Source organism: Mus musculus, chromosome 18 (assembly GCF_000001635.26).
Source record: "Mus musculus strain C57BL/6J chromosome 18, GRCm38.p6 C57BL/6J".
Lineage (NCBI taxonomy): Eukaryota > Metazoa > Chordata > Mammalia > Rodentia > Muridae > Mus > Mus musculus.
Window position 1 is genome coordinate 55,622,218 of NC_000084.6, and position 26,357 is coordinate 55,648,574.

The window sequence follows — 26,357 nt, forward strand, 5'->3', positions numbered from 1 at the left end:
GAGTCACATTGTGTTTTTTCCCCTTTACCCTCTTTCCCAGAATGAAAGGAAATGGTAGTGTTTTCAAGACTCTGAAAAAGGTATCCAGAAAGTCTTGGGAATCTGTGCTGATTTGGGCCAAATGTCACATCTGGCTACACGTCCATAGTGGAGACTTCACCATCATGATACTGAAGTCATCATGAGAAATGCGACTTTCACCAGTCATGTGTTAGCCTTCCTGCTGCCTGCTCATTATTCGAGGTGACTGTCAGAGCCATGTCATCGACCAGAGTACATCAGCATGAGACTGATGTGCCACTACCAGGCTTTTGTAGGTCAAGGTTGATGAGTTAGAGCATGTTGACTAAGCCAAGATGCAATTCAGGTGAGAAGTATAGATCATGCCAGGAAGAAGTTACCTCCTCCATTCTCCTCCACTTCCTTCTGGCCACTGGAGAACTGTGAAATAAACACAGCTTGTCTTCTCCTTCTGATCAGCACGGGAGTTTTGACCTGCTCCATTTCTGACCTGGGCCATTCACCTCTCCTTAGGTAACCTGGTGGTCCCCCGCTCCCGGGAGGTCACTATATTGATGCCGAACTTAGTGCAGACACCGGATCGGCATAGCGCACTACAGCCCAGAACTCCTGGACTCAAGCGATCCTCCTGTCTCAGCCTCCGGAGTAGCTGGGACTACAGGCGTGCGCCACCGCGCCCAGCTGTCTTCTCCTTCTGAATCAGGCTAATAAGACAGTAGCGATATCAGTGATGAACACAGGCTGTTACCTGCTGAGAGCTCTTTGGTCAATCCCCCTTGCTGATAGCTTGCATCGCCTGTTCTTCTGTGTTAACAATGTCAGTGCAGAAGCAGCCATTACCTTTGTTTCTGTCATCTTACAGGAGGATGCAAAGTGTCTCAGTCAGCTTAAGGTTTCCAACCCAATAAAGGATAGAATCAGAACGGAAGCCAAGAACCAACTGTGGAGGGTTTGTGCTTAGCCAAAGCCTCCATTCACCAGGGCCTTGACTGACATGCAGGGAATAGAGGTGCTTATAGAGCAGGGAGACTAATTTATCACCCTTTGCCCAGACAGATTTCTCTGAGTTTTACAGAAGACTATGTTTGAGGTAAACTGGTTATCACCTGCCTAGACACCAGTGATTTACAATTATTTCTTTATTAAGAAAATGTTCAGTGTGTGAGTGGTCTCCCTCTGAAAAGATGCCAAGGAGAGGCCTCGTCAGGATTTTTGGCAGAGATACATCTAAACACATGAAAACGAGTTTAAATGCTATCATTTATGCATAATTCTTTCTTGGCATCATTTCACACTTGACACAAACTTGAAGCCAGAAAACACTTAGTCCTACTTTTCTTACTTGAGACATAAGCCAGCCTTAAGTGGATCTAATTCCTTCCCAGAAGAGAAACAGCCTTGTCAGGACTTGGTTGTGTATTCTGTGTCAGAAACATGAAGGCTCCCATTTACAGGCAGCTGCAAGGCCTCCGTGAGCTGGGGCTCAGCCAGAGCTCTGTACCCACAGAGAGCTGGAGTCTGGAGTGATGAACAAGCAGCTGCTTGTGGTGAGGGTCACAGGCATAATGAATGGCCATATCTTCACCGGAGTCAGGTAGAGCCTGCACACATCATTCATCCAACTGGTTCTATGTTAAACATCACAAAATGGGTACAAAATGATGAGCCATCTCAATGGAAGAGGTTGGGGGCGGGTAGGCAGAGGCCATTTCAGGAAACAGAAGAAAGTAAGTAGCTATAAGACCTTTGAAAAGTCCTGCTCTGGCTGATTTACTGCCAGGAAGCCCTCTTGCTGCAAATAGTTCATAAAGCCTGTGACCTGAGCACTTGCCCACGGGACCACAATAACATTTATCTAGCATAAATTAATGTGTTTCAGCCACTAATTCAATTTGGCTGTCTCATTCTTTTGGCTTTGACAAAGCTTAGCCTTGCTATAAAGTCACTCTGTGACTCACACGAATGGCTGTGTTTGCTAAGGAGTCACACACCACTAGGAACAAAGAGTGCTATTAGTCGGGTAGCCATAAAAATATACCTCCAGAGCACATTTGAAACTGTGCTAATTGAAACTTCCTCTTTAGAGGAGGCTGATCAGAGCCAGCTGTAGGAGTCAAACAAGAACAGATTTCAACATCACATTAAAAGCCTAGCAAATTCAGCAAGAGCAGGCTCTGAGAGAGGAGGCATTCCAGGCTGAACAAATGCTCTAATTGGCTCCTGACATGCTGTGAAGAGTACTGGTGACCTCCGTCTGGAGAGCTGGGGAGAGAAACTTCTCCATGAGTAAGATCTGAAAAATGAATTCTGGCCTGCAGTTCTCAGAGCACGGTCAAGAAACATGTGTGTGAAACAGCTAAGACAGCACGGACTCAGTGAAGAAGTAAAACTTCATTCTGGAACAGCCTACGCGACCTTGGTAAACTAGCCCATTTGACGACAGCCCATTAGTATGAAGAACAAAAACCAAAGTATCAAATTCACAGAGAAGAAAACAATCAAGATCCAAAGAAGAAACCAATCCCTGGAAACCTCCCAAGGAAACAGGCAACATTTTAAACATCAAGAGTACTGTTTCTTCCTCCTTGCCCAGTTCACAGTGGGCTCTGCCAAGATACCAGGGCTGAGCTCTACAAATGCATTCATCTGTGGGCTTGCAAATGAGGTGGGGTGGTCATACGTTTTGTTTGTTTTATTTGAGGAAGCTTTACCCATATGTAGAAAAGTAGTCTCTGATGGATAAATGTAAATAATACATGCCACCTAGCAAATACGTGAATTTTATTTCATTTAGTTGAGTGGGAGCCTGGAAGTTTTACAAACAAGTTTTGCTTTATGAAATCTTTAGGTGATATAAAAATTAGGAAAGATTACAGGTATTTTCCATTTATTTACTTATCAATTTAATGGCATGTCTCATCTTGTAAAGACTCCCCTTGATTCCTGGAGATACAGGATAGATGAGGCTTATTTATGTTGAAGTAGAAAGAACCATTATGTTTTATGCTGCAAAGGGCCAAGAGTCACTGAATGTCATATGAATTGCAGTGATTATTCTGGAGGATATAATTATGGCTTTACAAAAAAAAAAAAAAAAAAGAAAGAAAGAAAAAAAGAAAGTTAAAAATTGGCTACATCTGTACCCTTCCTGGAATGCGGCAAGTAACTAAGCTTGTCTTGTGGGTTCCCTTTCCTCTTACCTTTAATAAAAGAGTGTAAACTAACTCTCTAGGCTTAGAAATCTGAAATAAAGCACCGACACAAAAGAAAAAAATTATATATACAACACCATCTAATTCCATCTCTGATGCATTTTTTATGCTTGAAAACAACATCCAGAGTTTACCTGGCTGACACAGTGTAGACCGTCTTGCTTGCGACATACATGAGCGACTGAACATCTAAGAACATCAGATGCTCCTGTTATCCCAACACCTCTCACAAGGTCACTCTCTCTGCAGTGTGATTCACATTCCATTGCTCTGTTCCTGGATTCTCTGTATCTTGTTTGTCCAAGTGCTGTAGCTGTAGAAATGGCTTCCACTTAGTGGAAAAAGGAATTGAGGAGTTTGGAAGTTTCTGGGTTCTCAAAACCTTCCTTTCTTTCATCTTTCTTTACTCTTGGCTCAGAAAATTGTGCATACTAATGAAGCTATGCAGCTGTTTGAAAGAGTGAGGGCTCAATGCTGTCTTCTCCTTCATCCCACGTCCTATGACTGTTGACTGCAGCTGGAAAGAAATGGTTTCTTTCCAAGCACACCAGGAATGCATCAGTTAGCTGCTTGTCTTGGTGGTTCCCATTCAAGAACCAATCCGCAAATGTAGTGAATCAGACCACAACAGAGAAAGACTGCTAACCCCGAGAATCGTGTCAGGATCTAAGTGTGATTTCTCCAAGTCAAGGAGAAATCCAAATCATGAGATCTTACAAAGGATAAGCCCTAAGAGCCAGCTCTTTATTATAGGATAAAAATTCTAACATTTATCATGAAAGGCATGAAAAAATACTACACAAGAACTGTCATATTAAGGTATCAAATAAATAGCAGACTCCTAAGTTGACTGGCTGTAAGTAAAATGTCAGTGCATAATATTGCATGGTAGGTCTTGCTGATAAAGGCAGGTGCTGCCTCCTGCTTCCTCAGCCAAGCATCTGTAGTTACATTTCTCACACTCCCTGTGGGTGTGTGGTAGATTAAGGAATGGTCAAGATAGCAGAAAAAGGTAAATGGATAAGGCCAGATTTTTCAAAAGGAAACAAAACAAAAGAAAAACAGAAAAATTAAATAAAACCACTTCACCTATTCTTGCCATAGGCATCTCTCTTTTCCTCCCTGTTAATTAGACATGAGGATGTGGGTTTGGGGGTTTTGTTGCTGTTGTTGTTTTGTTTTGTTTTTGTTTTTAATGCTCTTAGAAAATGAGACCAGCTGAGTTGCCACATGTTCTCACAATGATAACCATTAGAAAATATGGACAAGTTTTATTAAAATGTGTGTCTTATTTGTTCAGAGACACCCGATAGCCAACAAAACAAGTTAGAAATTACTATAGGAAAAAGATTCAAGAAACGACAACAACCGCCAGGTAGATGTGCTGTGTCGCACCTAGAAGTGGTTTCTTGAGAGAGCTGCCAATCCCAGAGGAGGGTTCGTGAGAAGTACCAAGTATGAATGACTTTGTGGGAGCAGTTTTCAAAACTCTAGAGACAAAACTGAGAGTCTAAGTGCTACTAAGGGTTAGGAGACCCATGTCCACATACACCGTGTTAGGACACTAAAGCCAGGCTTGGATCTGGATCTCACGTTCTGGGGCTGACAACATCTCCTCCCTTTGATCCCCTCTTAGTGATTGCAGTTACTTTCACATGCTAGTGCCACCAGTGGACAGCAAACATCATCTATGAAGATCCCACTTTACTGAGAGTTCATTGGGCGATTTACTTTGTGGTTAAGCTTATTGAGATAAACTTTACATTCAGCTAAATTCGTTGACAAGCACAATCATGTAACTGCTAGGATGCCAATAATATTTTTGTTGTTGCTGGAGCTGAGCACAAGGCATCGCCTTACACTAAGTAGGCATTCTTCCAGTGAGCTAAAGTCTTTTGATTATCTTCAGGCATTCCTTCGTATCCCTTTGGAATCAACCCATGTATGCTATACTTTGCCCATGGTAACCATGGACTCAATTTTGTCATTATAATTTCGTCATTTCTGAGTTGTTGTAGACCTGGGTTCATGCAGTATATGAACTCTCTCTCTCTCTCTCTCTTCTCTGAGAATTGAGTCCAAGCACTTGCTAGGCAAGTGTTGTAGCACAGAGCTACATCCCTAGCTCAGTATACTGACCCTTGAAGATGTGCTAATTCAGCTCTAGTGCATTGAATATGTCCGTGTTTGTTTAGGCGAATCCCTGTTTTACTTCATGACAGTAATGCTTCATTGTGTGGATATACCACACCTTATCTTACATCAGGAAGTGGATATTGAAGTGATTGCCAGGATGGACCTTTACAAACCTTACACCTGATATTATCCATATCTCCATAGATCTTTGCATAAACACATAGTCTCACATACTTGGATACTCTGTGGTTCTACGTGGAGTTGGAAAGCTGTTAAGAAAAAGATCACACATGGACATATGGAAACAAGGTGTGGAGCAGAGACTGATGGAAAAACTGTCCAGAGACTGCCCCACCTGGGGATCCATCACATATATAGACACCAACCCCAGACACAATTGCAAATGCCAAGAAGTGTGTGCTGACAGAAGCCTGATATAGCTGTCTCCTGAGAAGCTCTGCCAGAGCATGACAAATACAGATACAGATGCTGGCAGCCAAACACTGGACTATGGGGACCCCAATAGAGGAGTTAGGGAAAGGACTGAAGGAACTGAAGGGAGGGGTTTGCATGGCTCCAGCTGCATATGTAGATGAAGATGGCCTTATCTGGCATCAATGGGAGGAGAGGCCTTTGGTCCTGTGAAGGCTCGATGCCCCAGTGTAGGGGAATGCCAGGACAGGGAGGTGGGAGTGGGGGAGAGTACCCTCATAGAAGCAGGGGACAGGAGATGGGATAGGGAGTTTGGCGAGGGGAAACTAGGAAAGGGGATAACAATTGAAATGTAAATAAATAAAATATTCAATTAAAAAAAAAAAGAAAGAAGTGCAGCCTCGTGAGAAAGCCTGAGGTTTTCTAGTTATCACTTCAAAAGGGATTAAGAAAAGTCTTTCTTCTGTGACCACGAAGTAGTTCTTATGCAAGTGTGGACATAAAAGAGAAGCCTGGCTACTGCCCTCCTCCATTGGATTTTCGTCTGATCATGTGATGTCGTCTTGCACATACTCCTGCCATGACGGTGGCACTGTCCCAGTGAGGTGCTGTGGTCCACACACCAGAGCTGACACTGCATCCTGTGTGGATTTTCAGTCTCCCAAAATGTGAGCTAAGTAAGCCTCTTATTTTTATAGTTTCCCAGTCTCATCATTAGCTCATGGTGATGGAAAACGAACTATCAAAGTGTCTGCACCATTTGTACTGATAACACCAACCTACAAGTGTTCAAATTTTATAATGTTCCTGTGAAACTTGTTGGCCAGGTTTTTTTTCTTCTTAATTAAAAACAAAGGAAAAGAGGCATAGCCATTTTAAATGTAAACTAGAATCACTCAAGAGCCCTCAACATCTCCAAGATTAAAAATTTTAATAATAATGTATTTTTTATTAATTTGCCTTTTGAAATTTGTTTTTAATTTATTTCTTATCATTTTTCTGTTTGGAGGGTAAGAATTCTCTAGATATTCACTGTACAAGTCCTTTATCAGGTATATGTTTTCAACCTGTCTTACCATTATTTATAGCTTGCCTTTCTCCAGTGTACTGCAGAGCAGACATGTTCATTTTGGGGAAGCCCTGTCAATCATTTCGTGCCTCATGTCCTTTAAAAATCTCCGTGGAACTAAAGTTTGTGAGAGCCTTCTGTTGTTTTCCAGAATGTTCTAGTTTTAGGTGTTAGATTCAGGCCTGTGACTGACCAAGTTGATTTTCGCTTGTCATGGGGAGAAAAGGTTGGCGTCCACTTATTTAAATATGATGATTTTGATTTTTTTTTGAAATATAAATTTCTCTATTAGACTGCCTCGGAACTTTTCAAAGTCAATTTTGTGCATACTGGGGTTCTCTCTGGGCTGTTTAGTCGGGTGCATCTATCTAGACATTTGTCCCTTTGCTCTTCTTGCTGTCTTAAACACTGCAGATTTATGGTAAGTTTTGCTTCTGAGTTCCACTGCCTTGATTTGTCTTACAGTTTGGCAGGTTACTCTAGTTTCTTGCCTGTTTTCATGGAATGCCTATAATCAGCTCTGTAAGGGGAGGAAAGCTTTATACTCCTGCCTTTGGCACTTTAATTGCGATTGTGTCAAATCTGTAGAACAAATTTTGAGTGAAATTTGCTTAACCTGTTGACTCCCCCAACTTATGAACATTAATTTATGGTTCTGAGCACCCAGTTCTTGGGAATATGGGATTTAACAATGTGGTTTTGAAAGCACTCTTTCTTAGTATGTCGCTATTGCAAAAAGCATTGGGTTATCTAACTTGTTAATAATTAATATTGGTAAGTATTGGAAAAGTTAATTTTTTTGTCTTTTTTTTAATGTACACTATATATTCTTTCCAATTTTTTTCTCTCTTTTTTAAAATTTTTTTATTAGGTATTTATTTCAGTTACATTTCCAATGCTATCCCAAAAGTCCCCCACACGCTCCCCGACCCAATCCCCCACCCTCCCACTCCCACTTCTTGGCCCTGGCGTTCCCCTGTACTGGGGCATATAAAGTTTGCACAACCAATGGACCTCTCTTTCCACTGATGTCCGACTAGGCCATCTTCTGATACATATGCAGCTAGAGACACAAGCTCCGGGGGGATACTGGTTAGTTCATATTGTTGTTCCACCTATAGGGTTGCAGATCCCTTTAGCTCCTTAGTTACTTTCTCTAGCTCCTCCATTGGGGGCCCTGTGATCCATTCAATAGCTGACTGTGAGCATCCACTTCTGTGTTTGCTAGGCTCCAGCATAGTCTCACAAGAGACAGCTATATCTGGGTCCTTTCAGCAAAATCTTGATAATGTAAGCAATGGTGTCAGTGTTTGGAAGCTGATTATGGGATGGATCCTCAGATATGGCAGTCTCTACACGGTCCATCCTTTCATCTCAGCTCCAAACTTTGTCTCTGTAACTCCTTCCATAGGTGTTTTGTTCCCAATTCTAAGAAGAGGCAAAGTATCCACACTTTGGTCTTCGTTCTTCTTGAGTTTCATGTGTTTTGCAAATTATATCTTATATCTTGGGTATTCTAAGTTTCTGTGCTAATATCCAATTATCAGAGAGTACATATTGTGTAATTTTTATGTATTGATTTGTTACCCAAATAATCTTGCTGAAATTCCCACTAGTGTTCAGTAACTAGTTACAGATTCTCTAGGACTTTTGATGAAAAGCAGCAAGTCATTTGTATATATAGACTATGCCGTATTCTCTTCGCTGTGCAAGGTACATTGTCTCACACGGGCTAAGACGTACAGTGAAAACAAGTGGAAAATATATACTTTTTGTGTGTTTGTAGCACTTTTTTAAAAAAAGGGGAAACATTCATTTTTTTCACCTTTTTACTATATTAATTGCAAAAAAATTTTAAAGTTCATGATATTTATTTGGTTGCAGAGGTTTTCTTCCCTTCCTATTTTGCTAAGAAACTTTAAAAAATCATCATTAGTGGATGTATATTCAGTCAAGTGCCTTTTGTGCTTTTCCTGGGTGACATGTGAGTTTTCATTTTAGTTTGCAATTTGGTAAAAGACTTCACTGATTTTTTTTAAATATTGGAATATCTATCTATCTATGGGATAAATTATATTTGACATGATTTTATTATTATTTTTTTGTGCTTCTTGGTTTATTTCTCCCAATGTTTTGTTAAGAAGCCAGTTTTTATCAATACTTTTTAAAATAACTTTCACCATTATTTGACTCACAAATAAACAATTTAACCTTAATGAAAATGAAGAAAATTGAAAGACAATGGAAATAGAGACCTGGAAAAACTTCACTCTATGATTATTGAGAGAAAATTATTTTAAAAATATCTATGTATGATACATTTAGAGTAAGTTAAAGACAGAATTCAGAATACTAAACGAAGACTGACAGGTTTTGGTTAGTACCCTCTCCTGCCAGGAGATCTTCACTACAAGGACAGCCTGTGTTGTTAGTTTTGCTCTAACTCAGGGCTGCCTGTTGTCTGTGATGAGAGCATATTCAAAGCGTTCCACAGTGAGAGTGGCACTTGAAACTCTCTTCTATGACAAGTAGACTCTGACTTGTACACTCATCCCATCATGCCTTGCCCCCATACTTGAATTTGACACAGGGACTCTAGTCTCCCAGGAAGATTCAAGAGTTTTGAGTCTTGTTATCTTTTACTCTTTGCCTTATTTCCCATTAAAATTGGTTTCGATGGAGAAAAATAAAAATGATAAGTCTATATCTTGTTAGTTCCCATATTTTATGCACAGAGGAGCTGAAATACGTTTTCTGTATTTTCATGGAGACAATGGAAGACAGGAGATGTTTTTATCACAATGAATCCTTCATTTTCCTAGCTCTCAACGTCTTTTGCACTTGCCATGTGTTTGACATGAACAATTTTGTTCATTTTATGAAACTCAGGTTGAATCAGTCTTATTATAAAATCACTACTTAAATAAATGATTTTCATATTTTTAAAACACTTGAAAGTTTAAATACATTTCTTACATGTGAGAAATCCTATTTATTAGATTCATGATATCTAATATCAGATAAGGTATGGTAACACTAGTGATAGATCAAATGAAACTTAGGATCAAAATACAGGCTCATGTAGCAGGCAAACATTAATTCATTAAGTAAACACACACACGAACAAACACACACAAACATAACACACAACATTAAATACACATAATTACTACTAATGTTAATAGTGGCTGTAATATCAAGTACAGTTTCTGAGATAGTATGTGTGTGTTATGTATATAAAATTGTTCTATTACTATTATCTAATGAAAATTTGGATCTATAGTCAGAAAATTGCATCTTTGAGTATGCAAGTCTTGACAGTCAACACAACCTTAACACAGTCCAGGTGCTATAGCAGGACTCCTGCCCAATGTAGTATTCTAGGGGACTCCCTGAGGAAGGTAACAGGGAACCATGACATCGGCACTTTTATATCAACCAGGACAAAGGATCATAAGGTTGTCAACTGCAGACAAGGATGTTACACTTCAGACACTGACTTGTTCAGGTGGCTTTCATGATCTTCTTTGTATTTTATGCTTTGAAAGTCTGTTGCTTTATTTCTTATTGACTAGAAGGAAGGGGGGATTTTATGGAAGCTCACTCCTAGACAAAAAGCTAGAGGTGATTAACCACTGCTGAGAAGGAGAATTAGTCTTCTTCACAGATGAGCCCCCTGATTGGCTATCCAATACCGTGTGGTCAATCCTGACATGTATGGCAAGCAACACTGAAGACATAGAGGGATAGATAGATAGATAGATAGATAGATAGATAGATAGATATACGTGTGTGTGTGTGTGTGTGTGTGTGTGTGTGTGTGTGTGTAGCAATAATAACTCAGGAAAAAGAAGCCATGAGTTTGGAAAGAGGGAGCATGTGGGAGGGGTTGAAGCTAGCAGAGGGATAGGAAAATGATATGATTTTATTTCAATTAAGATAAAAAGTAAAAAATAAATAAATAAGATACAAACAAATAAGTAACAAATATTATATTAATATGAGCCTACAGGTTCAGGTTCAAGCCTGTGCTATCAGTGACTTAGGAAATTGATGTAGGAGGATCGACTAGTAAGACCTTGCCTCAAAAGGTAAAAGAGGGCTGGATATAGATCAGCAATAGAGTTCTAGGAATATGTAAGGACCTGGGTTTAATTTTCAGTAACACACACACACACACACACACACACACACACACGGAATATTTTAAATTTTAGAACATTGTCATAAAACACCATAGTGGGGAAAAAATACATTTTCAGGAACCCTGCAGGCCACAGGGCAGTGAAGCAGATAGGCTTATTACACATCTTTACTGCTCCCTCTCGCTTCCAAATCCAGCACCCACTACCACAATAAAGTCTCCTCCCCAGCTCTGCACCAAAGGATACGCTGCAGTCGCAGCCCTGCCCTCTGCCTCCATCATCAGTGCATTACGCACACCTTCTCTTACCACCTTCCTTCCCACACATCCCTTGATCCCAGCTCCAAACGCCAGCAGGCATTCCCTAGGAACCCACCAGCCAAGCCTGCCAGAGGAGCAAGTAGGCCATCAAAGCAGCTAGGTGAGCCTCACATCTTCATGCTCTCCCATTTCCTCCAAGTCCAATACTGCAGTCTCATCCCATGCCTCGAAGCAGACTACTTGCTATGGCTTGTCTTCACTCTCTGCCTATATTCCCCGGGGACTAAATAGATCCTGCTGGAGCACCCTGCTTCCCTCCCTCTTGTGGACCCCCTCAACTCCCATCTCCCACTCCATCCTCATAGCTCTCAGCTCCCAATACCTAAAACCATTCTGCCCAGAAACCCCGTGGGCCATACTTGGCAGAATCCCAGAAACATAGGGGCACCACAATCTCCTAGGAACCAGAAAGTGCAACAGAAAACAAGGAATAAAACTTTCAGGGAACAAAGACATGACCAGATATAAGCACATAGAATTACAATCATCCCAAATCCAAATGCTTAGATGCCAACATAAAAGCACAGTCAATGACAACCAGGACGATATCTCTAGATCCTAGCAATTCTACCCTGGGAAATGCAATATAGCTGAAGCATAAACTAAGGACTTTAATATAGCCTTAAGGAGGAAAAGAATAAATCCTTTAAGAAATCTATGAAAACAAACAGTGGAAGCAAATGAATAAAACAGTTCAAGGCATGAAAGTGGAAATAGAATTCGTACAGAAAACCCAAGAGGGAAATCCAGGAGTAAAAACTTAAGAACTTAGACCATAACTTCAGAGGCAAGCCTTCTCAACAGAATATAAGAGATGGAAGAAAGAATCTCAGACATCGAAGGCAAAATAGAAGAACTAGATGTTTTAGTCAAATAAAATATGAAATCTAAACAAAATCCAGGCAACATCTAGAAAATCCAAGACACTTTGAAAGGACCAAATCTGATAATAATAGAAATATAGGAAGGAAAAGAAACCCAGGTCAAAGACGTGGAGGATATTTTCAGCAAAATTGTGGAGGAATACTTCCCTACAATTTTAGGTAGGAAGGAGATGCCTACCAAGGTACAAGAAACATGCAGAACACCAAATACGCTGGGCCAGAAAGGAAATTCTCTTTGGCATATAATACTCAAAACATTAAACATACAGAACAAAAAAGCATATTAAAAGCCACAAGGAAAAAAGACCAAGTCACATATGAAGGAAGGTCTATTAAAATATCATTCGCCTTCTCAATACAGACTCTAAAATCCAGAATGGTCTGGAAAGTTGTTCAAGAAACTTTAAGAGACTACAGATACCACCTAGACTACTATATTCAGCAAAACATACAATCACAATACATGGAGAAAAGAAAACATTCTGTACTAAAACGAAATTTAAACATTATTTATCTTCAAATCCAGCCCTATAGGAAGTGCTAGAAGCAAAGCTTCAACCTGGAGAAGGCAATCACATTCAAGAAAATGCAAGGAATAAGTAATCTAAAATTAGTAAATAAACACACACACACATACTACTACTACTACCATCACTACCACCACCAACAACAACAACCACCACCACCACAACAATAAAATAACAGGAATCAACAAACATTGCTTACTGAAAATTCTCAACATCAATGGTCTCAATCCCTCAATAAAAAGACACAGACTAACAGAATACATGTGAAAACAGAACTCATCTAAGAGCACACATTAATATCAAGTATAGACAGCATCCTGGGGTAAATGTATGGGGAAGATATTATAAGTGAATAGACCTTACATTCAAGTTTTACAGCCATTTTAATATCTGGCAAAATAGATTTCAAACCAAAACTAATCCAAAGAGATAGGTAAGGACACAACATACTGATCAAAGGAAAAGTGGACCAAGAGGACATACCAATTCTTAACATCTGTGCATCCAGGTTCGTAAAAGAGACAGTGTTATGGCTTAAATCACATATTGAGCCTTACACACTGATAGAAAGTGACTTCAATACTCCACTCTTACCAATATAGAGGCCATTCAGCAGGTCTCTGAGCTTATGTCTTTTCTTGGGTTCTTTTTCCTTTTGTTTTATTGTTGTTTTGATTTGATTTTGGTTTGGTTTGGTTTTGGTTTTGGTTGTTTTGGTTGTACTGTTTTAATATGTTTGGTTGTGTTTCATCTTATATTTTATTCTTACCCTTTAGAGGGCTGCTTGTTTTCTAGTGAAAGACAGAAAGGAGGTGTATCCAGAGGCAGGGGAAGTGGGGAAAAGCTAGAAGGTATAGAGGGAGAGGAAGCATAATCAAGATATATTGTAAAATCTACTATGCAATAAAAAAGAAAAGTATTTTAAAACAAATTAGGGAATTAGGAGAGAAACTTTATGATCATCTATGAATGATATGATAGTCTACACATAAAATCTAATGTACTCTGGATATCATGGCTCAACAGTGAACCATTTGGTTCCCAGCACCCACTGCCTCAAAGTCTCCAGCACTAAAGCATGAAATGACAATCTCTTGAGCTCCTGCAGACACTGGCATGCACTAAGAATGCTCATACACACATATACGCACTGATGCACATCAGTTAAAAAAAGTAAAGTCTGAAATATAAATCATTAGAGTTAAAATGAGAATTTTATAATTGCTAGAATATAAGATCAACATTTAAGAAAACAAAACCACTGAGAATTAACCCATTAATATTGAATTTAATAATGTAACAAAGATGTAATTTACAAGAGCATCAAACATTTAAGATAAATATAGTTAACCTCTAATTAAAGATTGATGATATATTAAAAATGTCATGTAACTAAAAATCATTATTCCTAAAGCCCAAATTGGTGAAATATAACAAATTCATCATGGGAAGACTCAATATTTAGAGATAAAGATTTTCTCTGAATTAATGTCTAAATTTTACACAGTTCAAGGAAACTCCAATCTAGTCCTTTATTTCACCAATTCAGCAACTAATTAAAACACTCAGATGGAAGAGTAAAGGGTAAAGAAAACTAAGCCAATTTTAAAGAACAATAAGAAGTAATAATTTCCCTAGGAGATACCAAGACAGTAAAAAGCAATACAGTTATAATATTTCAGGTCGTGGCAAAGACATGCAGAAAATGAGTCAAAATGGGAAAGTAATTTCAGAGAGGTAAGGAAATGCCAACATATTCACTAAATGTTGATAGGCCAACTGGATATCCAGACTGAAATAAATGTATAAATCCTTACCTCGCTTATGAGCAAAAATACAATTTAGATAAAGACCTACATTTGAAAGGAAAACTTTGTATCTCGTAGAAAGGAAAAGGACAGAATGTTTATTATAATCCTTGGGTAGAGAGGGCTTTGTAACACGGTGTAACAGCAATCACACAAATGAAAGTATTGATGGATTTGACTACAGACAATTCTGTTCTTTAGCATGATGCTAATTGTAGAGTCTAGTAAGTCACATGCAGGGAGAAGGTACTGGGGGAAACTCAGAAACAATACAGAGACACAGTACAGAAGAGGAAGAATATCTCAATGGGATAAAAGAATAAATGTTATATAATGTAGAGGTACAATACATTTCTTATGTTAAAAACATTACAAAAATTACATATATTGATATAAGTACACACACACACACACACACACACACGTAGGTTATATGTATCCATCACTTTCATTAGAATCACATAAATGAAAATGGAAACGTTCATGATACTAGCAGTTATCTACAAAGTCTGAGAACACATCAATTGCTTCTAAGACTTGGGGAATTTTAAGCTCCATTTTCATAATTCAAACTGATATGTTTACTTCAAGAGCATTTCAATAAGATGCTAGAGATTTGAATTGTTCTCCCAGAACAGAAATCCTGCCTGGTTTATGTTATAGAGCATCTTGTTTCACTCTGTGGCCATAGACCATGCTTCCTTTCAGCCTGACTATTCAGATTCTTTGCCTCCTGTTCCCTCTAGATAATATCAACCTGTTTAGTACCAAATAGTGTCTCTAACTCCATGTTCAGATGTTGAAATTCTAACTCCTACTCTTTAGAATATGAACATAATAGGAGATATGGTCCTTGATATATAGTTAATTCAAAATAATGTCTTTAGTGTAGACTTTTGAACACTATAATGGATAAGAAGAGGGGACCAAGATATTCACATGTAACAGACAGAAAAAGTTGTGACGATACATATGGAGGTTGATCATTCACAAGGCAAACAAAGACACCTTAGAAGAAGTAAATCCTATAGGCACTATGATCTCAAAATTCCAAACTCTTCATGGTGAGAAAATAACCTTGGTCAAGCCTTCCAGGCTCTGGTACATTGTTATAGAAACCTGTATAACTAGCATACTGTAGTAGAAAGAAGAATCCTTGCATTTCCAAGGCTTCCTGGGGTGGTGTGACTTTGATGTAAGAACTCCTGCATGTAGGATCACCAACTCAGATACAGACACTAGGAAGAGAAGTTATGCTCACTGCAGCTATTAAATATAGAAACTCAGTTGTGTCTAGAGGATAGCACAGTGCAGAATTCATCCCACGTAATGTGGATGTCAAGTGGAAAATCGAAGTTAAAGCAACATGGTGTGTGTGTGTGTGTGTGTGTGTGTGTACTTACATCAGTATATGTAATATTTTTAAGGTTTCAACATGGACAATGTAATGCACCTCTCTCATCTGTGCCATTGTGGCCACTTCTGGGGAAAGAGAAAATGAGGATAGGTGCAGCATGTGTAAGATTTAAAAATGATCTCCAATTACTTCTTTGAGTTTTATTGATTTTAGAAAAATTCATTGTGAGGCTGGAGAAGTACCTGCACAGAGGGCCTGAGTTTGGTTCCTGATGCCATGGGTGGCTTCCTACTGCCTGTAATTTCACCTCTAGGGAGGTTCAACCCTCTTCTGGCTTTCAAAGGGACTCGGAGACACATGCACCCACGAATTAAAAAAAAGAAAGAAAGAAAAATTAAATGAACTTTTAAAAAGAAAAGTCATAGAAAATATACTAGTGTTTTGGTATTTATTTTTCATGGCTAGTGAGGGAATTTGTGCTAAATCCTTAGTCTTATGAATGCTTTAAATCTTTGATTATAAAAGAGGGTCATTCTAGATTTGATTATATTACAAAATGAACCAAGTTTAGAAACCGTGTCTTTCCTACAGAAGGATTCATTGTTAAATGACAGGTGACCTCTGACAAATTTAGGGAGCTGTTTGTAGGACATGGTTCATTGCCTCTCCCGGGTTCCTCCTTCCCCTCTGACCGGACTCGAGCAAAAGCAGCGAATCATGCTCATGCCTTCTCTGCTGCAGCTGTGTGCTAATTCTAGACTAAACCCCTCAAATTAGCAAGGGATAATCGTATGCTAATTAAAACTGGAGCACAAAGCAGTTTTTCCAGAAGCAATGAAAAAAAAAACTCACTGATTATTATCTGTGTATACTATAACAATTTTAGAGGTTCATTAAAGATTCGTAGAAGAAAATATGCAAAGATAAACATGGGCAGAGTCTCTTCTGCAGCAATGTGGATGCTACTTCTCAGCTTTGAACCATGTACAAACACTGGTAGTTCTGTATCTCCCCCACCCCCAATCCTCCCACACACACACACACACACACAAAAGAGGCACAAAACAAATATTTCAAAATAACAGAACCATCACAACAATGTAAAGTATTTAATGCACAAAGACTTACTGTGTTTTTATTACTAAATTGTCTTCCTGCATAGTCATACTCTGTTTTCAAACTAATTGGACATTTCCATGATTTCAGGTGGTGGAATTATATGCACGCTCTTCTTTTTTAAAACTCAATTACAAGTTACATTAGTTCTTAAATTACTGAACAGTGAAGACAGTTGAGAAACCATTGTATTTCTTACAATTAAGTTGACAGAGATATAACTATGAAAGTCCATAAATATTTAGAACTTCCAGACCTGGTGACACATGCTTTAATCCCAGCACTTAGCAGGGAGAGGCAGATGGATCTCCATGAGTTCCAGGCAGGAACTAAAGAGCCATGTAGGGCTTATTTCTTTCTTAATGCCAGCTAGATGACAAAATGTTCATCAGTATTTACATAATAATTAGCTATCTAATATTGTAACACAGAGTAATCAGAACTAGCAAAACTTAGGCTTTGCATGATATTACAAAAAAATCCTTGAATTGTACACGCCCCAATAATAAATCGGTCTGCTAGTTCTGCTCTTATGAGATCAATTATAGATAGCTTTTAAAGATGTAAGTGTGCCCATATATTAAATAACTACATGTGCCTCAAAGACTGTGTAGATGGGGGAGGGGGATTAAAAAGAGAGAGAGATAGTATGGATGGCATAGTGTGTCTTGCCTAAGTAGCCAAAGTTAGTGTCTAAACATGATGAGCAGTTAGAACAATATGGCTTATAAAATCCTGCTTGTAAGCTTTTAGTATAGATGGGAACAGTTTTAAGGCTGCCTTTTTGACTTTTATGGTTTACCAAAAACCAGAGTGGTGGTCTCTAATCTAGACATAATTTAGGGAATATTTCAGACAGATCTTGCACTATTCAATTTTTATTTTATTATCCCTCTCATGTTGAGAGTACAAGAAATATTATTGTCCCACTAAGCCACGACATGAGCTATTGGATCATATGTTATGCTAGAGTTGAGGCAAGTGGGAACAAGAATTTGGGGAGGAGGTGCTTTGGCAGTGTGCTGACTTTTCTGTAGTAAACAGGGTTTCTCTGTGCAGTGGTCATCTCAGGCGTGTCGCATTTATAGCTACCCCACTCAGATGTCTGCAGCCATGAGATCAGTGACAGAAATAGTACTTGACAAACAAGAGATGGAATGGCAAGCCTGTTATTCATTTGCCTAAATCTATTATAATGGGCCTGGCAGTGCTAGTCTCATTAATAGAGGGACCTTTCTTTCTAGACGCCAGCTGGAATAATAAAGGCAGCTATGTGACATTTAAAGAGCAAGTGCTCTGCTCTCTGTAGATGATCCTGTGTCTGATGCTTGCCATTTACAGCTGAGAGACCTGACTAGGAAAGAGTAAAGCAAAGAGAGCTTTAGGGTTAAATGTGATAACACAGCAACAAGGATGTGAGAGGGATTATTTATGTCTAAGCTCCTGAACATTTATTTGAGCTGTTTATACAATTGTTCTTTGCCCATGTGACAGTCCTAGAGTTGGTAGAAATACATCTGTTGTATTTTTCTTGAATAGGCAAAAATAAATTGTAATTGGGAAATGCTGCTTTCTGCATAGAAATATACATCTTTGGAAACACATTGTTCCAAACAAGTGAGGAACATGCAGATCTCCTCTGAACGACTAGCAAAACACAGACTCATTCTGTTGCCTTTGTTTTAATGCACAGATAATGACCTTGGAAACCTATATTATGAGATCTGGCCTCCAAACAAAGACTGAGCCTACAAACTGATCACAACATTCGTATAATAAAAATTTGTCTAAAATCTCAAATAGGCAAAATAAGAAGCTCCGAGGAAGCCACTACGCACTTTCCATTTTCTTGTCTAGAGAGAAAAACAGGAAACTAAGACACAAATAATGGCCTATAGGGCGTGCATAGTATATCACTTGGGCAGGGAAGCACCTCTATATCTCTAAGGTTCATTTTGGAATTGTAAGGGGTCCCAATTGTACTTGGCCCAGTTCATCACTTCCCACTAGATATGCTTGTACTGTGCACATTAAAACCACGGAACAGCTGTGAATCAGCAGACTCAAGAAGCTTATTCTGAGTTTTGCTGGTTCGTTTGTTCATTTTTGTTGTTTTGAGACAGGGTCTCTCTATGTAACCCTGGATGTCCTGGAGCTCTGTGTAGACCAGGCTGGCCTTGAACTCACATAGATGCTCCTGTCTCGGCCTCCCAGGTGCTCGGATGGAAGGTGTTCTCCATCATACTTGGCTGCTTTTAAGAATTACATTTATTCTATTTTCAGACTATCAAATGAGATTTGGTATTTTCTATTGTTGGTTTTTGTTTTTGTTTTTGCTCTTTGGTGAGAGATCTATTCAGTTGGACTTATTTGCATAGTATCTAAACAAAAATGTAATATAGTTTTCTATTTTATAATATTATTCAATACTAGTAGGACTATAAGGAGTGAATATAAGTATCTACAAGTCTCTGTCTCCATTTATCTTTGTCTCTTTATCTGTCTGTCTATCTCTCCCCCCCTCTCTCAAACACATACATCCTCTATCACACATAAACACACACTTTCTCTCATGCACACATACTCTTTCACATTCTTTCTATCTCTGTGTGTATGTGTGTGTGTGTGTGTGTGTGTGTGTGTGTGTGTGTGTGAGAGAGAGAGAGAGAGAGAGAGAGAGAATGAATACAAGCAAAAATTTAAACATAAAATATTTTAAATGACATTATTAAGGAATAAAGAGGAATGATGTAAAGACAAGATGATATAAAGCACACCTCTTGCATGTTCTTTGTATGTCCTCCTCAGAGATATTTAGGGAGCTCAGGATACCTCATCCTCCATTGGTACAGCAAGTCACATGGTACAAATGTCACATTAGTTGACATTTGGACTGAAAAGCCCTCTACATCCAAATTCTAGACCATTGGAAAACACAGATGTTTGTTTACTCTATGATTCAAAACAGTAGCAAAGTTAGTTAAGAAATAGAAGCTTGTTTTTCCAGAAACTAGTAGGGGAAATGCTGCTTGTTACAGTTAGGGATAAGCTGTGCTCTTAAGATATTTGCAATTCCAGGCTTACTAAAGCTCCAACGTGCTCTGTGGTAAACCTTTCTGGGTACCTAAAACATAAACAGTCCTAAAAGTGTCTCAGCATAAAGCCTTTGTAGAAAAACTGCTTATAACATCTACTAATTTAAATGCTTAGTTAGAACTGTACTTTACAAAAGCTATAAATGATTGAAAGAATTAACTAGATAGCACAGGTACTTATTCAAATTTCACATTCATTTAGTATAATTTTTGAGAGTTTGACCTTGGAGATCTGGAATAATGCCCCAAATGTCACTCATAACAAACATTCTTGCTGATTCTAGTAAGATTTCCATACATTATGCTCATCCACTGTCGTCCCAGAAACTAACATTTACGGACTTGATATTAGTAGTAGATTAATTCTGAAGAAACTTAACCACGCTCCTTGCTGGATGGAGTGAGAGTAATTTTTCTTATTATATTCTGATTTACAAAGGAAGCCGTCTTCAGAAAATGATCACCCACTTCGATTACATCCCTCCCTTAACTATGCTTTTAACTCAAATGGTGATTTAACTCCCACATATCTGGGTATTTACCTATTCAATCAGATTGCAGTCAAATGACATATAACATTTACACGGTGAGCAATACCCACATTGACCCAAATGTGCTGAGTTTGACTTGAATAAACTGAAGCATAAGTCTCCTAGGTCTAGACTTTATGAGAGTATGGTGCATACAAGCAAAAATGTTGCCTGGGATTCATTCAGAGCAATGGGTCTCAGTACCTTTAGGGCTAAGTGACCTTTGCACAGGGGTTGCTGAAGACCATCGGAAAGCACAGATATTTACTCTATGATTCAAAGTTAGTTGTGAAATAGCAACAAAAATAATTTTATGGTTCGGGTTCATCACAGCATAAAGAACTGTATTAAAGAGTTTCAGAATTAGCAAGGTTGAGAACCACTGGTTTATAGGAAGGGCAGACCCAAGAGAAATTTGAAAAAGAAAGTTGTTACCTGGTTGTAGAGAGGCAGTAGCTTTGTCCGAAATAGTCCAGGGACAATGAGGGTTTGTTGGAAAATGAGATTTCAGGTCTCTGCTAAGATCTATTTGGATGATGAATTTGCATACAGAGATTCATGAAAATTGGCAAGAACATTTAGAGTATAAGAGAGATTGTCATGTTGTTACCAACTACACCATTCTCGGTGATTTTAAAGAACAAGCTACAAGTAGGTGTAAATGCTATTATTTTTCTACTGGGGTTTAAACAGTAAGCCCTTGAAATGCCTACTGTCTCTGTGATCGCTGAGCAGCTAGCTTTATGATTTGTTTTACTGCCCATGTGAAACCCCTTTTCTAAAACAGATTAAATGTCCTAGGAAAATTTTTCTATAGAAAAAAAAAATCCACTTGGATAAAGAGCAGAATGCTATGTAGAAATTCCCTCAGAACAAGAGATCCCTAAGACTAAAGGTCTTTAGTCCTGAAAACAAGGGGGAATCAGACTCTTCCATCCTGTTTTGGTTTGGGAAGGGATTTTCCAATGATCATATTCCTTCACTGTCTGAAAACGTAACTGAGAAAGTCAATGCTAATTGTTAGATTGCTCTAAGGCAACAGCTCCTACAACAATGAAAAAGACCATATTTCCCAGGAAAACTGAGGACCCCCCCCCACACACACACCATTTGTTGCAAGGTAAATATAATGTGTATTCATTAATTTACCATGAATTAGAATAAATTATTAGCAAAGACATTACTTTCTTTTCCATTTGCTTTAACTAGGACATGAAAGTTATTACATTGTTGGGGGATTTTTTGTATATAGTAATACAAATACATGATATCAACCCCCCCCCACACACACACCCATTCCTCAAATTCCAGGCTGGGAAACAAGCTCATGAAATATGATGTGAATAATGCCTGTCAATGTAACAAAATGGCCAATAGGTTGTAGCTACTGTACAGTTGACAGCTGAGAAATTGATTAAGTAATTGCAGAGAACATCTAATTAAACTGCTGATTGAGGTTGGGGTGGGGGGAAGGTAGCTATTTCCCAAACTGACCAATCAGATCACCTTTTCATCAAACACATTAGTTTTTGCATTCATCTCTTTTAATCTCAAAGCCTGTTCCCCTACCGCATACCCACATGAGATCTGTCTGCTCTTCTGAATATGGCCCTAACTGTTAGAAAATGTACGTCACTTGAAACCAGGTTGTGGCAGTTATTATTTGAAAATAGCAACCTTGGGACCTGGTACAATAGACATGGCTGTGAAGCTCACTTAGTGAGAGTAAAGCACTTGCTATGAGATTAAGACAGAAGCAGAGATAACTACCATTTTTTATCCTATAAGGAAAAAGTCATGTGAAAAAAAAAAGGATGTTTAGAAATATAGTAAATCTAATTTTTAAGGGTCAGCTATTAGGAAACTTGAGTAGTTTGTTGCTTTCTTCCATCTTAACTATAGGATTTTAAAAACTAAAAATAGAAATACACATAGGTCTGGGCTAAGAATTCCAAGACATTAAATTGGAGCAGTTATGGACTTAGCAGGTTATTTGCCCTTTACTAGCAGTGGGTCCTTGAACAACTGCTGTCACTCACTCAGAGTGACAGCACCATGGTGGAAATAAGTAAAATAAGTTGGAGACGTTCACAGTGTCAGAAAGCAAGACTTAATTTGACTTCGTTGCTATAGGTGTTATAGGTCACTGCTGTTGGGATGAATGGAGACCTCATCACACAGCTTTCTAATTTGAATAATATCACTTCTCCCTGGATTTGCTTTGATATGTAGATGTCCCTGGATATCAGTGTTGGAGACCTTTTATTCATAACAGGACTTGGATATTTAAAAACAAAATTAGGAACTGGAAAGAGTTCAGCAGTCAAGAGTGCTGCTTTCAGAGGACAGGCGCTGGGTTCCCAACACCCATGCTGGGTAGTTCACAAAGACTCTAAATTCCAGCTCTAGGGGAATCTGATACTGTCTCCAGGCCTCTCCCTGTCTTGCATGCATTGATATACTATGTCTGCATTAACAAAAATGAAGATCATCTCAAAAAGTAAAAGAAACATCTAAAAATAATAAAATTAAGTAATAAAAATAAAAATTTTAAATGTAAATTTAGCATCCATACTTTACTTCTGTTAGTTGCTTTGGTAAAAATATACTGGCCCCCTCAAAACAAAATAAAAGAGAGAGAGAGAGGGAGAGAGAGAGAGAGAGAGAGAGAGAGAGAGAGAGGGAGAGAGAGAGAGAAAGAGAGAGAGAGAGAGAGAGAGAGAGAGAGAGAGAGAGAGAGAGAGAGAGAGAGAGAAAGAGAGAGAGAAAGAAAGAAAGAAAACCCATCTTGGCTGGCTGCTTTCACATTTCTCTGAAAGCCATTTCCTTATTTGACAACTAAATTAGACAACCATGCCCTTTTCCCAGCTCTGATCTGTACAATTTTACAGTGTCTACCTTGCAAATGTCCTAGGAGAGGAGCCACCTCCTGGTGATGATTGTTTCATTGGACTGGGCATCACGTTGTCAATAAAGTGGAACACTTCCCTGCTGAAAGCTTTATATATACAGCTAGCTCCGAAGACGCCGTCTTAACTTGATGCTCTTGTTTTTCAGTATAGCATCTGTCTTCTTGCATAGCCAGAGAATTCTTGTCATGCTTGCTTTGTAGATTTTTATATCACTGACAATTGCCTTTCTTTTAAAAAAGAAAACTACACAAACAAAAAAACCAAAACAGTTTCCCTGTACGTTATGGGTGTCTAGATTAATGAATACACCACAGCATTCTGGTTGAGCTCTCCTCCCAGTCCCACATTTACAAATCTCTCCCCCCCACTGGCCCACCCCTTCTCCTTATAGAAGTGGACCCTCCCCCCTTGGGCTCCACCCCACCCTGGGAATCTAGTAACACCAATACTAGGCACATTTTTTTCCTATGACTGAGTAAAGACCTGCCAGCTTCCTACTTCTTATAATTGCAATTTCAACTTGGTCAGTCTTTGAAGTCAATGGGGGGAGACATACCAGGCTGGCAGACCATGCGTTATATATACTCGATCTCTATACTGGTATTACAGGGTCTACAACCACACAAGATAATTGTTCATGGCCTTAGCATTGGTGTCCTGTCCTGTCAACAAAAATCTAGTACTTGAAAACATAAAATTAAACCACCTTTACTTTCAAATGTCAGTTTGGGAAGCAAGAGAGCCCCCCTCCCTGCCCAGAAGGATATAATATTGTTTTCATCAGACTTGGGGTCAAAAATAGGGCAAGCGACTAAAAGAGACATGTTTGAGATCCTGAAATCTCTTCAAGCATTAAGCTGATGGAGTGGCTGGAAGAACCGATGAAGAAATGCAAGCTTTATACCAACATGTGAAGTTACTAGACAGCTTATTGATGTGCAAATATTAATTAATTAATGTGCCACTCAAGACAGTATTTAAGTTGTCACATATAACTTCATAGGGACATGATGCAATGCTGTAAAAACCTTGATGTGCCTATATCCCATTTTCACACAATTACGTTGTAAATCTGTCCCTCCCTAAGTGTCCCACCATCTGGGGATTCAAAACGCAGATTTTAAAGGCATATTCTAGCAGTTTTAAAAGTGTACACAGCATTTTCCTTATTTTTAATCTCCAAACAGTATCTAATAATACAAGAAGAATGAAAATACTACAAATAAAGATGCCCTTCAACTCTGTCGTCAAGAAATGAGTACTGACACTGATGTATTGACAGGACATTTTATTATGCCCATGAACCTGAAATCTTAGGTGGATATGTAAAATAAAAGTAAGACTAGGCTTTTTATAGCAATCATATTTGAGACCAAGCTTATGTAAAACTGCCTGGCCTGAAACTATGTAGACCAGGCTGGTCTAGAATTCTCAGAAATCCAACCGCATCAATCAGACTACTGAGATTAAGGGTGTGTGCCACCATGCCCAGCCTTAGAGCATTAATTTTGAAGTGCATCTTATCGACAGCAGCATTTGCTAGCTTTGTGACTTTTGACGCACTTTGATAGACATATGGAACTATGTTGCCTATACCACAGTTCTCATCCACTGGTTCTTTTTTTTTTTTTATGTTACTTTTTTTATTTATTACTTTTACTCATTCACTTTCCATCTCACTCACTGTCCCCATCAAGGCTAGGTGTTACCTCTCCCACTGAGGCCAGACAAGGCAGTCCAGGTAGAAGAACATATCCCACATATAGGCAACAGCTTTTGGCATAGTCCCTGCTCCAATTGCTCGGGATCCAAATAAAGACCAAGCTGCTCATTTTGCTACTTATGTGCAAGGGCCCTAGGTCCAGGCAATATACGTTCTTTGGTTGGCAGTCCAGTCTTTGAGAGCCCCAAGGGTTCAGGTTAGTTGACGCTACTGGTCTTCCAGTGGAGTTCCTATCTCCTTCAGGACCACAGTCCTTCCTCCTATTCCTTCCCAAGCTCCAACCACTGTTTGTCTGTATTTGTCTGAATCAGCAGTTAGGTGGAGCCTCTCAGAGGGCAGCCAGCCATGCTAGACTCCTGTCTGGATGGTTCAGGATCCACAGGTCTGATGAGTCAGTTAGTAAAGGACTTGGGCTTGAGTCTCATCCTACAGCCCTCATAAAAATTGTTGGCCATGGTGGTACATGTTTGTAATTTTAGTCATTGGGAGATGGGAACAGACAGGTCTCTACAACGACTTAGGCTGCCTTGGTCTCCACAAAAGCATGCATATACACACTAATGCCAAGAGACTGGGGTTGGGGAGGAATGGAAGTCCTCCTGGGATAGTAGGCTGCTCCCACACACTGGATCTGACTGATCCATGTCAGAGAAATGATAGAGCACCCCTGGCTTTATGCTTGGCTCTCTCACATACCAGTCGTGCTTAAAATCCCTGCATGTTGACTGAGTATATAGTTTCTTTATTTTGATGGCTCAGCCTTAGTTTTACAAATACCATCACAAAGTTTCTCTGAATGGTTATAAAATTTGGCATTCTAGCCATGGGTGAGGATTCTACTAGAGCTCTGTCTTTGATAACAGTTCTATTTTTTTTAATTGTTGTTTGGTGAATACAGGATGGTTTTACTTTACATTTTCTTAATGAACATTTTTAATGTTTCTCTTCCATTGCTTATTTTCCATTTGCATATTTCTTGTGACGTAGCCCACCTCTGCTCTCTTGTAGGCAATCCTTGGCATCCATTAGTTTACAATGCAGTGCTTCCTAGGCTACATGGCCTCAGAGGA

At 39.0% G+C, this 26,357-nt stretch overlaps 1 long non-coding RNA gene across 1 annotated transcript in view, besides 1 other annotated feature; it reads right to left on the reverse strand.

The window, feature by feature from the left end:
* Positions 1-23,863, reverse strand: part of Gm34295 — a 53,995-nt gene extending 30,132 nt beyond the window's left edge. The window contains exon 1 of the long non-coding RNA XR_877438.1: positions 23,551-23,863. This is a non-coding gene — a long non-coding RNA (predicted gene, 34295). The remainder of the gene's footprint in view (positions 1-23,550) is intronic.
* Positions 1,799-5,437: an enhancer, noted in NCBI's record as "VISTA enhancer mm1061". NCBI's record gives its function as "enhancer in: limb[12/14] | branchial arch[5/14] | nose[10/14]" and the evidence as "EXISTENCE:transgenic organism evidence [ECO:0001131][PMID:17130149]".
* Positions 23,864-26,357: the final 2,494 nt, after the last annotated feature.